At 35.0% G+C, this 26,853-nt stretch overlaps 1 protein-coding gene across 11 annotated transcripts in view; it reads left to right on the forward strand.

Annotated features, from left to right (window-relative positions):
- LOC135073807 (uncharacterized) overlaps positions 1-26,853 on the forward strand; it is a 132,488-nt gene that overhangs the window by 85,611 nt on the left and 20,024 nt on the right. The gene's annotated exons all lie outside the window — the stretch shown is intronic.

Here is a 26,853-nt window from a genome sequence, read left to right on the forward strand (position 1 = left end):
TGTAGGTCAGAAAATCAGAAATTGAACTACACAAAAATTTAACAGTATTTTCAACTTTATAAGAAAAACGTAAACAGCTTAATAACAAAACAAAAGGGACGATAGGAAGGGAAAAGAAAACAATCAAGACAGTAACACAACAATCAAGCGACATTATGGTGTGATGCACTCATGTAGATTCTTACGAACAAGATAGATAATTAGCTGCCTGTAGAAGCTAGCCCTAAAGTTGTTTATACCGCTTTCCTTCCAACTACAGGGTTATTGTTCAATGGATCCAAACAATCACCACAAACGATAATATTGATGCACCAGACAAAGGTGTGATGCCATTCCCGGCTGCTTTCTAGTCAAAACAAACAGGCAAAACGCAATTGATGCCCCTTTTAATTTGTTTTCTTTAATAATAAAATACAACTTGAACATTATTGATTCTGCGACATGAGAAGAGCGCATTCATCATTTCAGCCATAGGACGTCCACTGCTGAACATAGGCCTCCCCCAATGCTTTCCATGTTGATCGATTGGCAGCGGTCTGCGTCCAGCGCTTCCCTGCTACCTTTACGATGTCGTCGGTCCACCTTGTAGGTGGACGTCCCACGCTGCGTTTTCCGGTACGCGGCCTCCATTCCAGAACCTTTCTGCCCCATCGGCCGTCAGTTCTGCGTACTATGTGCCCTGCCCATTGCCACTTCAGCTTGCTAATCCGTCGGGCTATGTCAGCGACTTTGGTTCGTTTACGGATCTCCTCATTTCTGATTCGATCTCGCAAAGAAACACCAAGCATAGCCCTTTCCATAGCACGCTGTGCAACTTTGAGCTTCTGTATAAGGCCTATAGTGAGAGGCCACGTTTCCGAGCCATAAGTTATCACGCACGGTAAGAGCGCATTACCTAAATAGTATCATAATATTATTCTGTGATAGTAGGTACTATGTACGTGGAGTATTAAATAGGTAACAGATGCTAGCTATTTTGGAAGCATAACGAATTTATAATCCACTATTGAAATCAAACTTACTATAATTGTTTTCGTTTCGTAATGAAGAATTAATTTTACCGGAACTTTGGTATAATAATAACTCATAGATTGTTGTGACCCATTACCGTTAAAAGATTTCGTAGAACCGAACAATATGTCAATGTCAATGCTTTCTTTTGCTTCATGCCGTTTGTCAATGTCTTTACTTATTCTTTCAATGTTATTTGTCCACGATTTCTACTTGTGGGCTCGATCAAGCCAAGTAACTCGTCGCAGAAATTCACTAAACTTTTCGTCCCTAGGTAGGTAAATATAAATTTTACGATTTCGTGCCAATGTGATTTGAAATTCGATTGGTTCAATAATACATTCCCTGTAACACATAACATAAACGCTTCTCAATTAAAACAGATAACTACCAGTTCAGTTGGCTTAGCTGGTACATTAATGATACCACGCATTTATCTTAAATACTTACAATTTTTCTTAATGGACCGTAACGAAACCAGGAGATTGTTTTGCTGCCGTTAACATTTGTAAAGTGCAAGGTTAATGATTATGACTTTTATTTCCAATACGTATTGTCTTGATAGATTTAATCAAGGGCAATTTACTTGGTCCCTTTCCGTAGTAATTGAAATTCCTTTCTAAACGCAGGTGCCCCGAGATGACTAAAGACGCCTTGGCACAGATCACGTCCAAATAAAGTATAGTCTCTTGAGACCAAAACGTGATTCTGTTGCTTCAAAAGCCTGATATTAAGATCAGTAACCTCTGCTTCAGATAAAAAATAAGCCAGTCTAAAAGCCAGCTTCTAAACCAGTAACAATTATCTATCTATACTTAGGTATCTTTGTAAATTCGGCTCCTCACTGGCAAAAAATATTACATGTGGTTTACTGCTATTTATTGTTTCGAAATTAACAGCGATGAATTCAACAGTAATGATGATGATAACATCTTTCTTATACTTAATAATATAGTTTTTTCGTATGTATAAAAAGCTTCCTGTACTCTAAGTAGACAGCCGGTATGTCTTGTCATGAAAATTTTGTGTAATATTTAAAAGCCTTGTCCTCATTTCAAAGCATAAATGGGTGAGCATTCGCGAGGAATTTGAAGCACAAAGTTCACACGTTCCGTGCGTTACGTCCGCGTGGGTGATATTATCGCATTTGATGGCATAAAAATCGAAACAAAGTCGAAGAACGGTCCTGAGTCTGTGACCTCCATGCGGTTCAACAATGGCCGTGCACAACAATGGGAACGATCTCTAGAGTTCTCGAGACCGGCATGTGCAAATCTTAGACATGTACAACACTCCCAGTAGATGTACTGCCGATTGTTGTTTAAACTAATATTGGCGTATTGTAACGTTAACATGTGGTTTCCTCGTTAAGTACCTACATAATAAAAGTGGTCGCCATAATAACGGGCCATATGCACTGTGTGTTTTGGGTAACAAATAATTCAATTTTGCTCATTGTTCTCAGACAATTTGTAACTGTTGCTTGCATTAAAAGAAAATCATCCGTAATATCAGAGTACTATAACGATTTTGGATTTGAATTATACCTACTACTGGTTTGTTTTAAGATCATGGCATAAAATATTTTTATTGACCATTATGTGCTTCCGGTACTAGTTCTTGTTACAAGAAAACCTAAACGGCCATAAAAGAAACTGTAAGTAATCAAAGTTTCTAAACGCGGATCTGTCAACGAGGGTTCTTTCGTAACAAATTTCGCGGCCCGAACGATTTTCAAGGTGGATTTTACGGCGAGCTTTGTGTGTCGAAAGGTCCTTGCTCCATGAGGTAATCAGATAAAGCAGTGCGCACAGCTGCTATGGGGCTTCGGTTCATCTCGCGGCGTGCTTGAGCGCGCGGATTTTAGTCTGTGGGGCGTCGCGCGCGCGGACGTACGTAGCCCGCTCTCCGCTGCACGAGAACGCACGTGCTAACCCTCCGGCACGACCAATCCGAAAACAAATCGGCCGACATCGTCCAGTCGAAATCTCAAGTGCAGTGTCAGTGACAAAAACCCAGTGTACACCCTCAATGAAAATTAATAGATAGTGTGAATTAACATTGTACAAGTTCGCTAATTTAATTAGCAGTAAGTTACTACTACCACCAATTAAGATATACCTACGCTGTATATCGACGATGTACAACACAAATCAATTAAGGTTTAATTAGAGCTGGGTCTTGGGAATAACGGTCTTGATACTTGCATAATTTCAAAATATGATTTAAATAAAACATATTGTATGAATCGCGAATGAATCTATATTTAGACCATGTTACAATGGTGTGTTCTGCAAATTGGAGTAGATAACTGATGATTTGTTTGTGCATCTGGTCGTTGACATGAGCAATACATAACTACCGTCGTTCAGAACCGTAACGTGATGATAGGCGATATTTATCGAAGTCATTATTTGACGTTACACTTGGCATTTTACCACGAAAGTAAATTGTAAATCTGCCGAACTGGACTTGAAATATTTGTATTAAAGCAACAATAATGCTATCACAATTTAAAATACGTCAAGCATCAGCATTGTTTACTAACGATGAAAGGAAATTTAAGTTCATGTCTCTGATTACCTCTATCACGTTTCTTTTGTCAACATTGTAGGTCGGTAATTTGTGTGAAAAGGTACATTCGCAACATTCGTGAGAGAGCTATAAAATGTCAGGTGAATATTGACGTCATGTTTTGCAAGGAGCCTTAAAGTTACATGAAGCTAGAATAATGTAAGCCATTACACGTATTTCATTCGTTTTATTAGACATTAATGACCAACTGTTAACTGATCTTCCTCTCTCTTTCTGCTCGGTTCCTTATTGGCCTTCCTTGACAGCATTATTTTTGTTCCTTGCTGTTTCAATAAAATGCATATTAAATTGCTCTATGCAGCTAAAAGTTACTGAAGAGTTAGTATCATCATAATGTTTACCAGATATGTCCATTATCAGCGGTTATCAATGTTATTCAGCTTAAGTGTAAAGATAGCCATCGATTCTACTGATTCTACGATAAAAAAAAACAATATTGCTTTGTATATTTTCTAGGAATCAATCAAGTGCGTCTCGTTGTAGGTTATTGGTATCAAATTAACCTGTCTATTTATAAATGTATAAAAAGTCCTTTTATGTATGTAGTTGTAGATAATACGAGTATACTCTATACCTACCTTGTAGAGATCCGAGTATTCATTCAATAAGACAATCTTAAATTAAATTAATCTTATTGCACTTAATGTTCGTTCATAAAGATTTATTGTAAATAATGTCTTTAATAACATATGTTCGTGATCTTCAAAAGAAATACCGTCTTTGCTATTTAGGCCCGTATTTATGAAACGATCCTCAAATATTCAGCAATATTCAAGAAAAGATTTCAGATTATCGTTGATGTAATTATAAACATTAAACCATTCAGTGCTTGAAAATATTTTTTCAAAGTAGGAAAACAAGGAAAGTCGTCCAAATTCTACCAAAAATGTAGGCGTGGCTACTCATCTAAATATGCCACCCATGTTTTGTTGTCTACAACGCGTTACCATGGCAACATTGAATTGCTAGTCCCTTGTCCAAAGTTTCTCATTCAGTCAAGCACGTCTTAAATTAAGCCAAATGTGTGATTGTGGTGACTCTGACTCTAATGTAGAAGAAGTCTCGTGAGTTAATTAACGAAATTAATTTGTTATTTTTTTCTGTGGATAATGTTTTCGGCTTCAGTCTAGATTCGAAACTAGAACGGAGCATATAAATTACCATTTATATTTAGAACGTCATTAGCAATTTTACCGGTTAATATTTAAGTGAACTATTTTTTATGCTGTTGCACAGTAGATAATAACTCTTCTGCGGTCGTAGCTTTTAAATCTGTTATTTCATAGCTTAAAAGTGTAGATTTCTCATAAAGTGCAGTTTTATGGTCTCTTTAGTACATTATTATTCGCAAATTATAGCTTATGTAGTGATTTAATCATTCACACCCGTGTAATTCCGTAGAAACAATTGTAGAAACCTTGATTTTCTACTTTCTTGCATTTTCTACATTTGCTTACATACGTTAAGTACCAGTTAAATTAACTAGGCAGTGCATAAGGCGACATTTTTATCTACTTTCAATAGTTAAATGTTTATCTCTGTTAAGACCCGAAGTGTGCTCAATTACAAACCTGAAAATCCTGATATATTGTATAATAAGGTGCATAAGCTTAAAAATGCCTATTACATATTGAAAGTACTTGAAAGTATTACTTACATAATTTCTTTAAGATATTTTGGTCAGCACGTAATTATTCCAACTGTCACCCCAATTTACTGCACCAAAACAGCTTGATAACGAATAATACTATAAATATTCAATAACGTTTAAATGTTTGGCCTCGGTTTGCCCCTGGCTAGATTCGAACTCGCAACCAGACCAAGCCAGCATCTAAGCTATCATCTTTTTATTTCTGAGTCGTTACCAGTCCGGCTCTTAGACCGCGTTTCAAAGAGGTACCTAAACAGTATTGTCAGTGGGCCATCACGTAATTACCTGACTTTCCCAAAAGCTGACGACCTCTGTCACCTCACAGACCGCGGGGAGGCCAGGCCTCCATTAACGTACCTGTAACTTTCTTCATGTCACAGTTATAATGAAAAGAGTAAATTAAAAACTTTGTAAGTACCTACAAAACTTCTTGTTAATGGATGCACACAGAATCCATAAATCATAAGTTGAAAAGACAGAAATGCAACGTTTGAAAGTGGATATGCACAAAAGGGCGGACTTAAAAACATAAAAAACCTTGCAGCTGGTCTGAAAGTCGTACACAAGCAGTTTTTTTTTCGATTCGGGAACATTGTGACACGTGCGTGCATTACACAGTGCAGATTTTATTCCAAGAAAGTTTTAAAACTTTAAGAAAAATCAGCTCGTAGATTGTAAAACATCGCGTAATTTCGGGCAAGTACCTATTTTTATCAGGCGGCTTAAACACTTCTTATCTAATTCTTTATACGCATCCCACCTTGTGAGTTTTTGACCCTGTATTCCCCCAATATTATTGACAACCATTACTAATGTATTGCGAAACTATGCCAGCAACACAATGGCGTAATGAAGCAGTTGTTGTCAAAATCAGTGGGGTCACTCCTGTTTTTGTATTTCCGGGTCTACCTGTCATCGATGCTCATGCAAGCATCTCACTGCGAGTGAGTGGGTTTTTTTATAGATTCATAAATTCGATTATGTTTTCGAAGTAACCTGACACAAAAGTATCTATGTGAAACTAAACTCGAAATAATTTATATAGGAAGCTTTGGTATGCGTAAATTTTCAGAACATGTTCTTCCGAAAATATAATTACTGACTGAAGCTTATTACATAAAGAATCAAGATATTTTATAACACAAATAAACTTACCCAAATAACTATAAAGCCTGAGAATAATAAGAACATTCGTGTAGCAACACCGTGAGACTAGATTAGATGGATAGACAAGATGTAGAAACACTAGCTTTGAATCATTCCAGACCATTGAAAATGTCTTTAATTGTGTGCCTAATCAAATAAGCGATTAATTACAGTATTGCCCAAGTCATCAACTTAAGAATTGATGAAGAAACTGTCGTGTATTTCATGGAAGAAACCGTTTTATCAAAGTTCACATTTTACTATAGATTATTTTTTTATAGAAAGTGTTGCTAATTCTAGTTAAGGCGACGTTCATAATACTTTAACGTCACTTACGAGCAGTTTAACGCTTTACAATAACATCTATGACATGTGGTTACATAACATACTCGTAATTACGTATTCAACATGTCTTCAAGTATTACTTGTTATTTTTTCTCACCTACTTTTATACGGGGCACATCTCGTTACGTAACTTAAGTCCTGTCTCACTATCACCACATTTTGTGACAGTAATAAATAATTGGTAATAATTATCCACCGCAGTTTAATTACCACTCATACTTGGTATTTAGTAGTCGATTACATTATGAAATCTTCGATTAAAGTAAATAAAATACAGTTACGTGTTCGGTGAAATATTTAAGATACCCAGAGTTTATTTACGAAATGTTTAGCTGTTTTTAAATTTTCACTTTTAAAGTTGTGTCATGTTCATGAAATTTAGTGGTTTTCAAAACCTTCTATATTTACCATGCTTTAATCTGAGGTTTTGTGCCAATAAGATTCTAAAAAAAATTCTACTAATACTGCTGACAAAACTATCATGTTAGTCAGTGTCAACCAGAATAATAACCCATAACTTTCATAATTCTAATTGGCACTTATCTAATTAAAATTGTGTAACTGTAATAGTTATAGTGCCTATAAGTTGGTATATTCAGTCAAACGGAGATTCATTGACGTGCTTATTAATTTTTGACAAGATTTGGCTGTAACCTACTTTTTTTGGGGCATTACTTATTACTTTCTATCTACGAACTTTTGATAAATATTTCACCATAAAATCAGTTTGTTACAATTCAGTAGATCAATCAATTTATCGTTGTGTTAGACAAGCATAACAAATACCAGTCTCTCTCAATATCTCAAGATAACGATAGATAGAAAACTACTATAGTTAAAGTGTGGAATAACCTCATCTTCTAGATACTAACTGAATAGTTGAAAACAAGGTGTCGTGTATGTATTACTTTAAGTTTAATTAATTAGGAAACCAAACAAGCAAATAAACAAAAGTAAAGTGATAAAAAGTACACTCTAATTTACTGATAAATTCAGCAGTTATTCGATCTATCTCATAAGATCCATTCACTAGATCCATTATGGATCTACTGAGATTTTATTTTCCAACTAGATCCACCGTGGATCTAATGAGAAGTTATTTATCATTTGATACACCATTACTCCTAGTCGCTACAAATGGATCTGAGGAGAATATTTTCTCATTAGATACAACTTTTTGTTATGGATCTAGTGAGAAGAAATTTAAACTACATAAAAAAATAGTTGCTCAACTACATACGAAATTTGTAAAAAAATGTTATCTAACTTTTTCAATAATGCCACTCATTGGGGGTTCTGGGTTTAAATGTTATAATTATTATTCAAAAGATAGCATGATTTAAATTATATTTATTGCAATTCATATAAAAAACAAAACAATAAAATACAGACTAACTAAAAATTTGTCTTTTTCAATGGATTTCTAAAAACAATGGATATCTTTGCAATTGTCGATAGGATTCATTATGGCTTTTTTTGTATTTTTAGAAAATTGCCACCTGTGATTTCGATGTAAGAAAATTGAATGATTTTTTCTTCCCGAAAATTAAGGATGTATGTATGGATAATTTTTGTAATAAAAGAGAAGCTAGAGATGTTTTTAAGATCATTGGCAATCCATTAACATTATCACCATTCATTTTTTTTTATCGAATTCTAAGTTGAATTTTTTATCGTGGTTTTTATTTTTGTTAAACTTTGGCGGCTTGTAACTAACTGTAGGTATCCAATCATTATCTGGATCTGAAATTAATTTTATTTGACTAAAAACATTATTCGATATTAATTCCAAATCAAAAAAATTGGCCAAGTGCGTATCGTGGCACGCGCAGTGTAGGGTTCCGTAGTTGTCCGTCGTTACCACAATATATTTCAGAAGTAAGCAATTACTTCATCTAAAGTCACTTTTAATATTTTCTTCTAAGGAATTTTATTAGGTATGAAATTTTATAATACATGAGTAAAACGACTATTACTCTTGAACTAACTGATCTTATCCGCTATACTTTTCCTTGAAAGTTCATAAAAAGCACTATTATCATGAATTTTTCCAGATTTTTCAAGTCAACAGTTTAGTTTTTAGAGGGGGAGGGGGGGGGGGCGCCCTACTCGGACAAAAACATTTTGCAAACTGATCCCTAAATCGAAAAATGGTCTTAGAAACTTAGCCATTTTAAAAGAGCTATCCAACGATACCCCACACGATGGGGTAGAAGATGAAAAAAAAAATCATCCTCATTTTACATGTAGGGGAGCCACCCTAAAAAAAATGTTTTTTGAAATTTTATTCTACCATTTTGTCAGCGTGATTAATATACATACCTCCACAAAATTACAACTCTCTAGTGAAACTAGTTTCCAAGCAAAACCTCGGACAGACAGACAGGCATATCGAAACTATAAGGGTTCCTTGTCAGGACTACGGAACCCTAAAAATGGTTAAAAATTCGCGAGAAAAAAAATGTAAGCAGTAATAAGTCAAATTTAAAAAAAAAAATACTTGTATTCTCAAAATAACCTTACAACATTCACGAAGTTTGTCTAACCTTCCGCCAAACACCCTGTATACACATACACTCGAAAAACATAACTCTCCTTTTGTCGCAGTCGGATAAAAAGTACCGAATGACGGACATTCAATTACTACTTATTATAAAATTGGCATTGACGTTGTAGTCTATCCAAAAAAGTATATCTAGGAGAAACACTGGATCTAGTAGTGCTAAAATCACTGTAGATCCATGGATCTGGGTAAATGTATCCAGTGGGATAAACAATGTCACTAAATCCATTGTTATGGAAATCAATGGAACCAGTGGGAAAAATTCTACATAGATCCATGCTCAAGCATATCAATAGATCTAATGAGAAAAATATTCTCCTCAGATCCATTTGTAGCGACTAGGAGTAATGGTGTATCAAATGATAAATAACTTCTCATTAGATCCACGGTGGATCTAGTTGGAAAATAAAATCTCAGTAGATCCATAATGGATCTAGTGAATGGATCTTATGAGATAGATCCTGTTGGCGCTAATTTAATTTATCTATTGTTTATTTATTTATTGATTTAAAATGCACAAAAAAAATGTAAACTTAATGTGGGTAATTATTGTTTTTGTTCAATATCTTGAAATTAACACTTATAAGTATGCAAGGATATTTATGATTAATGTCTACATTTGAATAGACTTTATTGATTTTGTGATTTTCGTAATCTTTATCTGAATAAAGATATGTATAACGATTACTAATCACTAAATTAAAATCATCTGTGATCGTAAATGAACCTAAATTAGATTGATTTATATAGGCATTTGGTATTTGAATGGACTAAGCAATCAACTGCTGATTTTTAAATTATTAAAATGGTGTCAAGATCTTGATCGTGGAAAAATAGCGATCCCCGTGCATTGTTGTCGAAGTAACCCAACTTAAAACAAATGTGCATGGAACTGTTTCCAAGACTATGATATTCAACATGTAGTAAGTTTAAACCAAATTAAATTAACGAACTTGTCAAATATAGGAAAATCGAAGCAAATGAAGGGATACGCAAGTTCATACTATCTTACCAGTGAAATAAATAAAAGTTGAGGAACGAAAAGTTACAATGACTTGAAATTCACGGTGAAAATGCAACAAACCACAAACTTCAATTTTTGAAAGATCAAAGTTAGTGCAATAGTATTGTGACTTGTGACTTGACTGGACAAAAAAACCGGTGTGATGAAGATGGAAAAGCCGAGTGTTGTGCTGGAGAAGGAGGCTCCGGTCAAGGGCATTGTAGCCCAAGTGGTGACGATGCTCAATGGCCAGGCACAGAGGTATGTATTTTTTATGATTGGGGACACAGGCAAAGGCGTTAACTCACGCTATGCCTATTGTTAAAACTGCCTACGCGGTCAACAAAAGTTTGATTAGTTGGTATAATACCTGGGTATAATGCTTTACTGGTAAAATGAGTAGTGTGGAATATCGCCAGTACATCAGAATAATATTTGAAAAATAGAACCTAGATAGCGCTAAACAAATGACTTATTTCAAGTTTGATTTATTGAACATCATTCGTGGGAGGAGTTACATGAATTAATTTTTAAAACTACTTAAAATGTGTATTTTAGTTTCGATATATTTTATTGTTTGTTAGAAGTTGTCAATTAATGATTACGACGCAGTCATGGACATTTTATTTATGGTTCAGTAAACTTTGAACAGACGACCGGAAGCATTTTTCCGCTCCACAAATAGGTTTTTACAATGATTCTATAAATCATTTTCTTTGAAGTTTGATATAAAATATTTTTCAAGTTTATTCACCTCTCTGTATGCAAGGTTTTTTTGGCTTTTGCACCTTGGAACAGTTACAAAATTACACCATTTTACATCGCAAATTAATTTATTGGCTCAATTTGACCGGTTTGGACCGACCCGACCCGATACAAGTTATCCGTGCAGGTATCTCAAACAAAAAACGTCCCGTTAGGTACTCGGCTAATAAATATTTTCGGAACAAGATATAAATTAGTACATTTATGATGTCAATATTAATAAAATACTCGTTCAAAAATAGATAATTAATATTAATGCCGACCGTTCTGCAGCTTTGGTAGCTATCTAGTTAGTAGTGTGCTAGATAGTTACCAGCTGATATTTGAGACCAATAAAACATATTTATCCAAGACAAAACATCAATAAATCAGTCCACAACATAATCGGTTCCATTCAATTTATTTTATATCTGTAACAAAACTACTACCGCCGTTACCGCGATACCCTACCATTTTATTTCAATCCCGTTGGAGATCGTAGACCTTCTCCAATCATCTGTGAAGTCGGGATCGGTAACTCATTTGTTGCACAACACTTGGACGAATAAAAAACGTTTTCCTCAAGAAGTCTCGTGAGTTGACCGAATACGACACTCTACGTTTGACTCGAGACTCGTATTTTCTTTGCTCCAATTAACGTTCATAAAAACTGTATCTGTAGTCTGTTGTAAACAAAACACAGTTAACTGGCCATATTATACGAGACATTTAAAATAGCCTTCAAGGATCTTATGTAGGTTACAGTTTTGGCCCGAAATCTATTTAAAACGCCCACGCTGCGATAACTTCGGAAGCAAAACGAATTTTACTGCACAAAGAAGACAACACAACATAACACACAGTATTCAATACCTAAAATACACGGAATACCACTTAAACGTGAATGTAAGTGGTTAAGATAGTATTTTATAAGGGGAGTAACTCTCGTACGATAGTGTAAAGACAGCTTCTAAAGAGGGAACACTGTCTTTTGGTTTACAGAATTAGTAGGGAATGAAACTCTTTTCATATTCATAACTAAACAACTGAATTTGATTTAATACAGCTAAACAGTTTAGTACGATTATCTCGATTCGAATAACAGAACAGAACTCTAGAAATTGTAGAATTGGTAGAGATGTACCTAAGCTATGAGCCTACATGTAAGAACGTAACATGTCACCCTTAACGTACAATGGACATAGGTAATACTTAAATAAATAAGTATGAAAAATCACACGTCATACCACACTAGATTATCATGTCAAAAAAAGAAGGTTCGTCTTTACAACCAGAAAAATGTGTGCTTTGTACTGTGACTTACTGCCACGCCAGTGATTTAGACGCACCGTACCGTGACTATTTACAGTATCATTTAAAACTTCTGCGGACGTACCTACAATATAAATCTAGAAACAATGTAAGAGCAAACTTGTACGTGTATTGTATGGCAGCCAAACCGCAGTAACTCGACTCCTACAGAAAGAAGTCGGCACGATATCGTCCGCACGCGAACGCGTTTGCTCTAACTAACTGCCAGGCGTGTATTCGATGAAAAGTTTAATAGGACTTCCAAAGAAAACCACAGACACACATAAACTTTTAACAAGAATAGAAGTTCTTAAAGAGAATAGGGCATTTTCCGTACGAATTTTCCATTGGCGATAGACTTAATTTAGCACTGAACACTATACTAACAAATACATGGTCACGCTCACGAAATATAAAAGTAACTAGGACTTAGGTACCCAAAATATTAAAAATTCGTAATGCATCCTACTTAGTGCAGAATTTTGGATAAAGTTACATATAATGTATACTTGTAGCAAATAAGTAATTAGTTGCTACGAAGATATAAAATATTGAAATCATAAAATTATATTAAGTAAAGGCCCAAGTCCGCACCAGTGCAGGCTCCTGCCGAGGCCAACGATTGGTCTCACAACCTAACAAGGTTTAGCACATACACCTACATTAATACCATTTTTAGATGAAGCATGCGCAAGAATTGTCACTTACATAAATTATCAGCATCAATGTAGGTCAACTAGCCCCTTTGAAGTATTTGATAAAGTCCGGTGTTGATTTTGATTTGTTTGAGGTTTCCACAGTTACTAATTACCTACCCGACTACGGCAAAGCAAAAGGTGGGTTATGATTTTGACAGGCTATGTATGTATGTATGTTCTTTCTTATGTATCTTGTTTTATACTTTTTCAGCGTCGTTTTTTGTCGTAGTTGGGTTTTAGTTTTTTACTTTTTTCCAGCTATAACAATATAGGATGAACCCTTGATCCATCCTGACTTAATCTCAGATTAAATCGACAGTTTTGACATATTTTCCATACTGAAACTGTCAATGTCACAGTTATACCAGGAGTTATTCTCGGATAAAAGTTTGGTCGACGATAGGTGTACTAATAGATAACCGATAAACATTATACCTTAATCTTAATAAATAATACTAATATTCAAACGAGATAGATAAGCAGGTATAAAATTATCTTCTTTATAGATTTCCTAGGAAAAGTGATAATTATGTATTTTAAAATACAATGTCAAAGGATAAGAGTCTGTTTTTACATCTTATCTGTTACACTTTTAAAACCATAGGCATTAAAAAAGCACAAATAGAATGCATTTGAGTTAATGGTTTGTTTAATTGTCGTTAAGTGGTCCAGTGCAGTAATGCGGGCGTTCCCCTACTAAGGAAGGCACATCGGTCTATTAACTAAGTAAGCAAGAATTTTTAAGAAAACAACATTTTTCATAGAAAATGTAGAGTTATTATAGATATTTCTAATAGGTACTGTAATCTCAAATGGCCTAAAAGAGTCTTATGCCCGTTTTCACCATCAATCCCTAATTTTTAAGTGACCCCTTTTCAAACAAAATTCCTGTTGTGTTATCATAGGGGTTAAAAATTAGGGATTGATGGTGAAAACAGGCATTAGAGACTTAAATTAGGAACAGAATCGATTCATTGATTTTTGTCAATCAGCATTTCTTTTGCCAAATCTGAGACGCAGACGCTGGTCGAATTTACATCAAGTTTTGTGAAAATTCTGGAAAATTCGTTTTAATGAATTCGGTTTTCCCTCTTACTTGGCCCATTTCAACATTTCCACCCTATGGTGGTTCCATAGGGTGGTACACTAACTGTGGTAAAACCTCATTAAAATCTATCAATAGCAGTGAGTAAGTCAGACAGACTAACATGAAACAAGGCGTTTTGTTTTGTACATACATTAGAAAAACATAAAAGCTTAATACTTTCAATTGCATGGTGATGTTTTAAACTCTCAAATTAGTATGATTTCTCTTTCCTATAGCGAACCGCTTTGGTGACATGATAACTCCTATAATAATTACTTATTTTAATAAAGATAATGAAATGTTGATGTTGTTCATACTTAACTGTGGCATTTATACTTGACACAAGATTACAAGTAAATCCAATTACTAAAACGTGATAGGGCTGAGTGAGTTTATATGTGTCCCTAAGTGGTGGAAGGGCAAGCTATATTTGGGCATAAGTGCCCAAAACAGGGCTCTACATAATTTTACATTTGAGTTGTGTAGGTAATAGCAACCGCGTAGCCGGTTTATTTTCGACTTAAGAGCCATTTCACAAAAATATTCCGCGCGAATTTAAGTAAAAGCTGTCAACGCAACGTCAAAAGAGTAAAAAGAACGCTGAAATGGACAAAAAAATCTTGAGCCGTGACCGTATTAAGACTTGATTTAAGTTATTAATTTTAAGGTAGAATGAGGTATTCAAACTTGATAAATTAATTTTTTAATAGAGTTTAATAAGTCTTTTATATTTCGATTCATAATGAAACACGAATAGGTATAATATGTAAAATATATATTAAGTACAAAATAAAGACAGTCACATAGTGAAAAAAAAATCTGCCCCTTTACATCTCCATCATCGGGCCCTGGATACGAAATATTCGTCAAGGCGAATCACACAAGCCCAAACTCCATAGGGTTCTATTGTTTTGTTACGGAGGTGGCCATTGCATCTCCTCCAGATCCATTATCAGACAGAGCTAAGAAATAAATAAATAAATATTATTATAAGTAAACAAATAACTAAAATAATTCATCTTACTATCTTACTTCTTACTAGTCTTACTAATATTATAAATACGAAAGTTTGTGTGGATGTCTGGATGTTTGTTACACTTTCACGCAAAAACTACTGAACAGATTTTGATGAAACTTTACAGTACAGTACAGCAGTACTAGGCAGTCTGTGTTCAACTATCACTCGGAAGTTCCTATCGCAAGACCTTTGGTTCACTCAGTTCCGATACGACTCTAGTGCTGTGTGTAATTATTTTCGTGAATACACTGAATTTATTAATTTCTACGAGTGGATTTCATTTTGCCTGAGACCTACGCCATGAACCCTGAACCAGAAGACCCTGTCGCCAGCGACAGCGACGCTCATCCATCCCTGGCGTCGACCAGAATAACAATGTTAGGCTATAATTTATGACGATCTGTGACAAACTAAATTTTAAGCGGGTGAAGCCGCGGGCAATACTACATATTTCATACTAGCTTTTTGCCCGCGACTTCTTCTGCGATGAAGTGGAAAATGGTTCTAATAGAATTAAAATATTCTAAGAAAATTAATTTTGTTAAAATAAATGATTATATTTTTGATATAAAATCTACAAATTATTATGTTTAAATATTTGAATACTTACAAAATTATGAGATCTTTCTAAAACAAAATTAAAACACTACACTTGCCGCAGATTTCTCTGTAAACAATGTTTTTTTGTTTTTCCTTCAGGTGCTAAAATCACCAGGCTATTGTGTGCGCATACTCTGGAGTATGCCACATACAACTGGCCGTCGGAAAAGCATATATTTCCATTAAGTCTACTCCCGCTACCATAATATGGAACTCCGCTAAAACTCGTGAGGGCGCCAACACTTGCTTTTTATCGAAAATTAGTATGAGCAGCTGCGCACGCGGTTGCCCGTTGCAGGCTCTATGCAACCACACTATTTTAAAAACCGTGGTCCCTAAGCATGAGATGGGAAACTGCACTCTCTTGAATTCTCTTGAATTTGATGGTGTTAGGGGAATCCTAGGAATGAATACAGACTTTCCAATGGGATCTCCTCATCAATATTGCGAAATTGCAAGTTGCAATGCAATGTTACGTTTTCACTTGTTATTTTATTGTAATCTGACCTTGATTTTTCAAACACGTGTCAAAAAAAAACTAAATCAAAAGTACTAAGGAATATTTCATTGATATCAACTTAGAAACAAGCACAGATCACAGAAACTAAAGGGAAATGTGACAAGGGACAAATTGGAACATATTGCTTGTGAAAGCAATGATGACAGTAGCGACGTCATTATGTAAACAGTTTATATTGCTTGCATAGTACTAAAGATTATTCGAACGTTGAATACTGATACCGCAGTGGATAATGAGCACATAATTTGATTTCTTTGTGTGTGTGAATTTCTAATACGACACTGAGTTTCGAACTCAGCGCATTACTTAGCATCTCTCTATATTTCTATGGAACCAAGTTATCTCCAAAATAACATTCCACACCTTTTTAACATAGTCAGGTAATAATTTTAATAAAATACGAAGCACGTCGTCTATCAATAGGATATATCGCACCCTTAATAATATAGGGGCACAACTCAAAATTTTTGGTTTTTTACTTTTTGTACTAGAGAGGCACATTTTCGTCCGTTCTACAAGATGGCTTTCACAGAAATCGAAAACAATGATCAGATAAAAGAGTTCGACATTTTGTGCCCCTTCCATACTTTCGTCTATCTTCCCGCTAGAAGGGCTGAATCAGAGACATGCCGATATTTGTCGAATCCGGCCCCTGCGACTGTGGTCCAATTTGGAGTTGTGCCTTTGTGTGACAAACTTTTAAGTTAGTGTTAGTGAGCTAAGACTAATTAATTCCATATATTTCTAATAATATGTTACATTTTCATTTTTATTACATTGATAAAGTCCCGTAAATCATAGAAAATTATAAAATATAACTTTAACTTTAGTTAGGCGGACCATGGATGGGTGTTTGTAGTTAAAAGACAATGCCGGAAATTGGCGTCTTTTTTTTTTCGCGCGGCCATTGACCAAACTTTGTTTTTTGTTTACAAAATAGTGTAATAAACCAAACTTACTATGACATGTATACCTCTAAACTCAGTCTGAAATGAGTTACGAGCATTAGAAGTTTGATGATTTTCATACTAGATTTACTTTTTGCGCGCAAAGTTTTGTAAGAAATTGCAACAAAATAGTGAGATTGTATGTGTAAACAAACAATACCATCCATTAAAGGCTCCAGACATCAGTATGGAGCAGAATCGGCGCAATAAAAAAATAGCGCAATATTTTGTTGCAATTTCTTACAAAACTTGCGCACAAAAAGCAAATCTAGTATGAAAATCATCAAACTTCTAATGCTCGTAACTCAGTTCAGACTGAGTTTAGAGGTATACATGCCATAGTAAGTTTGGTTTATTACACTATTTTGTAATCAAAAAACAAAGTTTGGTCGATGGCCGCGCGAAAAAAAAAGACGCCACTTTCCATACAAAATCTGGCATTGCCATTTACAACTCTCCTATAAAAGTAATTTGCTTCTTGGTATTAATTTTCATACCTATTGGTTGATTAGGAGCCTATAGAATTTTTTATCGCGATGCTAAGAAATAAAGCGGTGGTTATGAAATACTTCCCGACAAATAAACTAATGATTAATAAAATAAGAGACATACCTACGTGTTAAGGCTATTAACGTTCGCTCGGGGCTTGGGTTGGCTTTTTTCTTTGTTTATTTTATGAATAAACGCACTAGTCAGCCAAAAGGTGAATTACTTTGATATGATAGTGTTATAATATTTAATTATATTATTCATTAATTTATTACGGTCACATAAATTGATGCTAATTAATCACACAGATTCTGAGGACTGAGGATACATCGAATTTATTTTAAAATTATCAAGTTACTACAATTTTACTGATCAGCTATTAGACCTTGAAATTTTCAGTTTGTCTAAATTTAAGTTCTAAAGTGCTTTTTGTCTTAAAAAATATGAGTTCGTAATGAAATCTTGTGTTAACACCACTAACAGTTTTTATTAATATGTGGCAAATATTGTACACAAAAGAAAAGAAAAAAGATCACGGAGTTTGTGATAACAAACCAAGCATACTTTGGGATAAAAATTGTACAAAATAATAAATATTGGGTGTCCAATATCGTCGTAAACCTTGTATACCTAGACTCTTTGCAATACTGAAGTCAAGCAGGACGTAAAGGGCTTCTATTTGGAGGGCCAAAGATATGTATTGAGCTTTCTAATCACTAAAATGATCAAAAGCAAAATGATGATGAGTACGGAAAAATTAAAAGCAGCTATCTTCGATGGACTGCAAATCCGTGCTCTTATAAAAGACTGTATTTGTAAACCATATAACACAAATTGAATCTGAAGCATGGCTAAGGTGTTTTAGTAGTAAAATATTTTTTGGGGAATGTTAGAACACCAGAATGGATATTCTTGTGTTCAAAATTGGTTGCTAAAATCCTTAAAAAATTACACACATCAATTTGAGTATTAAATTGTATTTTTTACAATAGCCATTTGAACTGATTCCCACATAATGTGGGTGATTATAGTAAGGGACAAGGAGAACGGTTCCTTCCACCAGGACAGCAGGATAGTGGAAAAAAGATACCAAGGTACTGGCTGTTGGACTTTAATAAGTGATTATCCTGAACAAATCCATAACAGAAAACCTTACAGAAAAAGTTTTTGTAGGTTTTTTCTTTATTTGATGAAAAGCATATTTTTTATAGGGTAAGAGTCCCTATCTATCTAAGTAAAAATATTTTGAATGCATAAAATTAGTATTTTCATGTCGGTTTTCTCAGAGAAATAGCTAATAGTCTTTATTTTAATCTAATTCGACATATCTAATAATTTTCTAGTATTCAGCACCCTACTCTTATACTGAATTGGCTATAAGCTACTATACCGCACAATAACTGTCCCCAATGTTATTGGGCGTAAATCAATATAAAAATCGAATAATACACTTATTTTTAAATATTAGAGAGCAATATTAGGGAATATGCCATATAAAACAATTCAGCCTAAGGATTAGATGGGCACAAGTACAAGTAATACCCAAAATCACAACAACAGAAATAGTAAAATAAAGGCCTAACTTTGAAATATTTTTTTAAACATTTTTTTTAAATACTCAAAATCAATATTTTCAAAAATGTCTTATGTCAAATTATATAACAGATACCAGTGATGAAGTATGCTTAATTTGAAAGTTGTAGCTGATAAAATAAAGATTTTAGAGCCAATTATGTAAAAAACCGCGATTCGCCGATTGGTTTTTTGGCTTTCCCCAAAAAACTGAATTTTGGAGTTGTGCCCATTCATTATTAAGGGTGCGATATGTATATTTTAGAAGTTAATAAATTATGCATAAAATATAAACACTAGAAGTTTAGTTAAATCGTAGAATTTCTGAAAAACAAGTACTAAAATCGTACTGAAAAAAAAGTATTAATATGTTATCTAATTTATTTATTAAACGTCGAATTTTATCAAAGATTTTGTACTATAATTTAGTTTTAGAAAATATTTTATAGCCTACATAGAAAAAAAAATAGGATTCTAAATCGTGAAAGAATTTTTTTTCGGAGCTATTGCCTCCAAACAAACAAACAAACAATCAAATCTTTCCTCTTTTATTACTATAGATTTAACAACAAAGCTTCCGGATCTCGAAACAAAACGCTTCTTTTTTTTCTTCACGAAACAAAACTCAAAGCGGATAAATAAATAAACAAATCTTTGAACAATTTCACAGCGCCATCTAGTCCAAAAGTAGGCAACCAATATGCTTGTGTTAAGGGTGCTAGCATAATGGATATACTTGTTTATAATTTATTTATTAAATTAAATACATGGTACCTACATATTATACATAGTTACACCCAGATCCGTCAAAGAAATTAAAATTCATCATTTCAATTTCTGCTCGGCCGGCCGACTCGAAACAGCCTCTCGGCATAGTATCAAATGTATTTGGTCGCCGTACAAATCACCGCTTTACGACACGAACGCACGTAAACGTCACGGCGGGAAAAATGACACAGGTCCTGCCTTGACGGGCGCTCGCGCCATACTAATCAATGTCGGCTTGCGCATTGTAATTTATACTGATATTCACATCAATATTTTGACAAAGTGGTTACTAATATTTAAACAATAACTGTGGAAATCAATTCTACAATGAATATTCTTTATTTTGGGATACTTTTATTGCAGTTATTGCTGTGTTTTTAAACCAAAAACCACGATCAAAATGTGACGTTAATCTTCAAATTTGCCAAATTATTTTTAGATTTTACTCAATAATGGTAATGAAATTCAAGAATCTATTTCATTAATGGACTACAAGAATATATGTCCGATGATTACTATATATTTTTAAGCTTATTATATGAGCATAAATAATAGATACAGGTCTTTGAAAATGAGTCTGCGGCAATTTTTCCGTAAAATGGTTGTGGGAGATGGGGCACTGTGAATTAAGCAAAAGAATTTTAGTAAATCCGTTTCATTAATGGTCAACACCAAGGATTGACCTATCTTTCGCAGTTATTAAATAATCTCTGGGTGTTGCTTAAGATAGTAATTCATGCTTCCAAAATCTTAGAATTTCGCACGAAAATGTAAAATGGCTCTTAAAATTAGATCTCTTTTTTGTAAAACCAAATAAACTGTACATTTTTATACGGACGGAAACTGCTACAACCTACCTTACTAGACTAGGTTGATAGATAAAATGTGTTCAATGTACATATTATTTCCTATAATAAACACACTGAATTCCTACGACATAAAATACTTTATCATATAATAAAAACTAACAGAAGTGGTTCATTATGATTTAGTCAAGTAGATAGTTTTGCTTTTAACGAAAAAATCAGATTTCATACAAATGGTAGGCAGACATTTCCAGCAAGTAGTCATCAAAAAATTTTTTCAGCTCTTTCTCTTCTGATTATAAAGAATATTTTTGTACCTACATTATACACCATAGCAATGCATTGCCAGTCATTAATTAATTACGATAATCTACTAGAATACTAGACGAACAATATATTTATTAAACGCTTGTAAGTTTTTATTATCTTTATGTACTTAGTACTAAAGCTGGAAAAAATGTCCTATGCCAAAAAGTTAATTTCAAAATGGTTTATGTCAAAGCTTTTTCATGGTCATTACTAAAAAAAATGAAAATTATAGCTTTTATGATAATATCAAAAATAACTCAACAACCAAAATACATTTTAATTGTAATTTAATTTTGTTTAAGTGCTCAATTAATCTTTATTGGCTTTTAATAAATAAAATAGGGAAGAGTTATTAAGGACTCTACATTTTTCAGTGTGAAAAGGGTAAAATATTAATTGCATAAGTCTTATACTGTTAACTTCTATAAACTTACGTACTATCTAAATAGTTACAGGTTCGTAATACATTTACTTACAAAGGTAGTAAATATCGACTCAAAAAAACATTATCATTGTTATTACGAACCCAGCTAGGTACTGGGTTTGCGTGTTCGGTGTCAATCACAGAACTGGTGCAGTTCTTGATGTAATAAGGTTTTCTAATTTCTATTCACTCATAGTTAGGGAGTTTATCGTAAGTACTTATTTACTTAGGTAACTACGTCTTACAATAAGTATGGGCCCTTGCCCATGGCGACGTTTACGAAACGCGCTACAGCATCGCTACTAACGCGCGTTAGTCGCATTTGCAACGCGCTACAGAAGTGATGCCAACGCGCTACTAACGCGCTACAACAGCGCGACTGCATCGCTACAAAAAGTCGCCGTGGGCGAGGGCCCTATGTGACTCTACACCACATCAAGGCAAACACTGGGCCACCTTTTTATAGTTGTAAGATAGGTTTAAATATAGAATTCTAATCCATTAACTAACTAGACATAGGTGCCTACCTATAGGCATTTTAATGCTTTTAAGTTTATAGATGCCTCTGTGTTTCAATAAAATACTTAATTATATAAATCGAGCCAGAGCGAATCACATCTCGCGTGTGTTGCGCGATATATGCCTCCATTTTCATCGCAGCACATCATTTCTAGATTTATAGTATAGTCGGATAAAAATCAAGTAATTTTATCTGTAAAAACCTTTTATCTGTAAAAAGAAACTGAATTGGTAAGTTAATTCCTTAGTAATGATCATGACTTAGCTACGACACTGAACACAGTATAATGTGGCACTATGAGACGTTGTAATACATTTTGCAATGTGCAGACTAATTTGCTATCGTCTCTACATTATTCAATTATTAAGATCTTCATTAGGTATAAGCCCTTTCATTTGATGCGCACACCGTTGAAACAATCATCAATTACTATCCATGAATATTTTCTGAGATAAATGCTTCTGAAAGACGATTACGCGTTTATAGTTACATGAATATAAAGCTTTTGTTTTTTCAGACTGTAAATGTTGCCAACTGTACAGTTTAACACCAATCAGAAAATGAACTATTTACTCATGCTATAATTCAGCTGTACATGTATGTACGCTTGACTAGCCATTGAGCGAATGGAGTGAAGTTATAAAAAGTCCCACACCAGCGGCTAAGTGAATCAGCTGTCACGGTGCGATTATTGAACGGGCGCGCGCATGCGCGGTGCACGCTCTCGCATCTGGACCGGCGACCCTCCGCTTACAAAACAAACAAACGCGACGAACCTCTGACACTGACCCACAAGTCCCCGCTAATCGTGCACAATAACTAACCTTACACCATCAATAACGTCTCTATATCAACCCATACTTTTACTACCAATAAAACCACCTCGCGAAACGTGAATCTGTGCCGGTGACTGCTTATGTATTATAAAACAAACAAAATCACGTGCAAAAGAAAGTGCCGCGGTGTCGGTCTACGAGCAACGAGCGTGACGCGTGACGATTCAGACGTTGGAATCGGATCGGTGTTCTCCCTTTCCGACACACCTGGCTGAGTAATTCGACGGGCCCGTGCCCAAACACATGTCGATGCCCTCACGCATGCGTCGCCTCGTGGTCTACCGGAACCGCCAGAGGCGAACGATGGAGCTCGATGAGACGTCCGATCCGCGCCGGTGATAACACGGTCGGTAAACTCAATCGTATAACAGTACCCGGGTTAGAAACAGAGTGTGACAAAAAGAAATCTGCGTGATGATTGTGATCGGTTCAGCATGAATGGTCAGGGTTGACGCGGAGTGATTTTGCGCCGGTGCGGTGGCGCTGCGGTGGTGGCGGCGATACTCGGGCGCGCGAACTTCAGTCGAGCGCGTGCGTGCGCGCCGTGAAAGTGTCTCGCGCGAGATGCGTTCGGTATCGGCCACGTCGGGCGCGGGGCAGCTGCCGCTGGCAGGGCTGGGCGCGCGCCGCCAGAAGACCGACCTGCACGTGGCGGAGCCCGCGGGCGCGCGCTCCCTCAGCCCCGCGCCCAGCCTCCGCAGCCAGCGCGCCAAACAGTACAGGTGCATCACTTTCCAGATGTGAAACTTTTTGTGTCGTCCGCAAAATCGTATTTAGTGAACGTTCAGAACGGAATCACAGTGACAAAAAATGAGTGGATTTCACAATATTTATCAGAAGCCATTTATAGCGCGTTATCGGCGCACCTTTGCAATATCAATCGCTATCAGTATCTTAGCGTTTGGTCTGCGACTGACATTTCAATGTTATTAAATAAGGGAAATCTTGCGCCATTGTGTTGGAAGTTGATAGACGAATTCAGAATCAATATTGAAGTAATCCTGCACTGTTAAGTGATCTATTGTTTCGTGCACACACCACAAAGGTCGTGCGGGTGGCCGAGCAACAGGCAGCAGCAAGGCCATATGAGAGGCAGCTGTATGATGTATGAACCAATTCTATCCGTTTTCGTCATACACCAAATAAAACACGGAACTGTAATCGTTTGCTTCATATCAGACTTGCGAGAGTTCATAATGGTCATCAAATTTGGATTCCCCCTAAACTGAAAGAAAAACACAAATTTCATAAACTGAAATCTATGTTGATGAAGTCTGCAAAACAAGCAACTAATTTGCTTACAACGAGCTAAGCAAACTAAGTTACAAAACAGTAACATATTGCATGCAAATGAGTATAGTAGTTGCTGATAGCGAAAATATTAAATATACTTAACATGCACAATGTTTGGACGTGAAGCTTGAAACTAAACTGCATGTGTAAACAAAAAACGATAGTAATGGAATGTATGTTATTGCAAACGTAAAGAAACTGACAAATAAAGTTTTCATATTCCTTTTTCCGCAATAAATATAAGTAGTCCTCGTAGATGCCGTAGTCGACCCATGTTTATAAATAAATTGATCGTAGTTCCGTATAACTTTCTGGTTGCTACTGCGGTTTAAACATTTATTTCGTTTCAGACTTTTTCTTTCACGCTCTAATGACTTATAATTTCGTAATATAATTACTTATAAAAACTGGTAGATACTCATGACAGTACAATATTAAGTACACGCCTATTTCAGTTCCGAAATATAGCAATATTTATTACACATAATAAATATCAGTTAAAAAAACATGTACCTACTTACACCCTCAGGTGCAAGTAATTGATAAAAACAATTAAAAAGTCATTACAAAGCTAATTATTATAAATTATCCTTCCCAGCTGCATGCTTGGTTAGTTTGGCTTCAACTTCTAAACTGGGTAGATACTGATTAGCTATGGAGATTTTTACGGTTTTCTTAATATAACTAGAATAGTAAGACACGGGTCTTAACGCGACGTTTATTAATGAGTTACATTATGTACTCACGGCTTGATTATTATAAGTCCTTAGGAAGGTTATTATTAATCATTATACTATAATTCAAAACATGCTAATATAAATTACCAATATTTGTGAGTGAAATCGCAGATTCCTCTTGTTTTAACTTAGAGCAAATAACGGTTAGGTCGCTATACTAGTAGCAGACAAACTGCGTATAGGGGAAAGTAGTACGAGATGATCCCCTTAAGCGGGAATCGCTGTAAAATACATATTTTCCAATGTAAACCAAAAATAAAGACGATTACTACTAGTATATTTATCTATCCAACTTTCCTTATACTCAAAACCAGAAATTAATTGAGGTTTCATTAAAATATTTCATTTTTTGCAAAACCTTACAAAGTGATCATCTTGTACACCCCTGTGGGTAAGATGATCCCCCAGGTAGGGGTAAAATGATCCCTATGATTCTATTCTATGATCTATTCTTTTCTGGTTGTATTCCTTTCGGAGTACCTAATTATCCGAACAAATCGTTAAAAAGTTAGAAAAGAAAAACATGTACGAATTAAATAACGAAAATAACCTATTCTTTCTTAGTACCTGCTGCTAAAAAGCGTTTAAATAACTTAAACGCTTTTTGGCTGGAGCTGTGTTGCATATATCACAAATAAATTCACCTGCTTCATCACCCTCTACCCCAGCACATGCTTTATGGCTCCATTTTCCACATGCATAACATTTTATCTATCCTTCACTCTTGGTATCGCTTGAAAACTTCTCTGTTCAGTACAGCCACTCAGTATCATCTTCTTCAGACTCAGGTGAGTTATATGAAGTTCTCTTTCTTTTATTTCACTTCCCTTTACCTACTCCATTGACTTTTTTGTTTTAATTACATATAGGAAGGGATCATCTTGACCCAAGTCCCACTTTTTGTTAAATATTTGCTACAATAATCTACAAGTACGCGGCCATGTTTTTATGGCCAAAATATTAAAATTAAACATAATAGAAAGCCTAAAGACAACAGTAGTTACATATAACATTGTTTGAATAAAAGTAACATGAACTCAAAGTCATGCCTATTTTAGATCAGAAGTACACAATTTTTCTTTTTTCTCGTCAAATTCGATGTATCGCTCACGCCACCATTACGATTTGACTGAGGCGGGGAGGTGTCCAGAACTATGTTTTACCAGTGAAAGAAACTAAATGACGTTAGTGGTTTCAGCACAATCGCAAAGGATCATCTTACCCCAGGGGATCAACTCGTACTACTTTCCCCTAAAATTCAGCTTAATTCAAAGAGGAAACAATTAATTGTGTGTTGTATACAGAAAATAAAAGTAATGTGTCTCGATTCCGCAACATGTATGATAAAAAACATAAACATAACGCGCATTATGCCGAGCTACTAAAACATATTCCGTATTTAATTAGCACTATCTAATTAATACAAATGTTGATTATCAACTTATTAAAATCAACCCGTCTAATGATGTTATAATTGACATTCTCTGTGTGCATGCGTTAACTACTATCTAGTATTTTAACTGCGAAAGTAACTCTGTTTATTTATTTGTTACGTTTTCACGCCTAAACCACTGAACCAGTTATGAACAAATAACTGTTATTTCCAAACATATGTACTTTTTAATGTTAAGGATAAGTAATTAATGTTTGTTTTAGTATAAAATAGGAATTTCAATATACAGACGAGCGACAAAAACTTTCAGAGACAAACCGAAATCCCCGCGCTGACTGAAGCTATAGCGTTTACAGTACGATTGGAAAATAAAATTTGGAAAATTTTCAGAAGCGATTTCACATGCTGGCACTGCTACAATATAAGCCTACTATGTGTATAAAATGAAGTCATAACTAAAATGATTG

Source organism: Ostrinia nubilalis, chromosome 8 (genome assembly GCF_963855985.1).
Source record: "Ostrinia nubilalis chromosome 8, ilOstNubi1.1, whole genome shotgun sequence".
Lineage (NCBI taxonomy): Eukaryota > Metazoa > Arthropoda > Insecta > Lepidoptera > Crambidae > Ostrinia > Ostrinia nubilalis.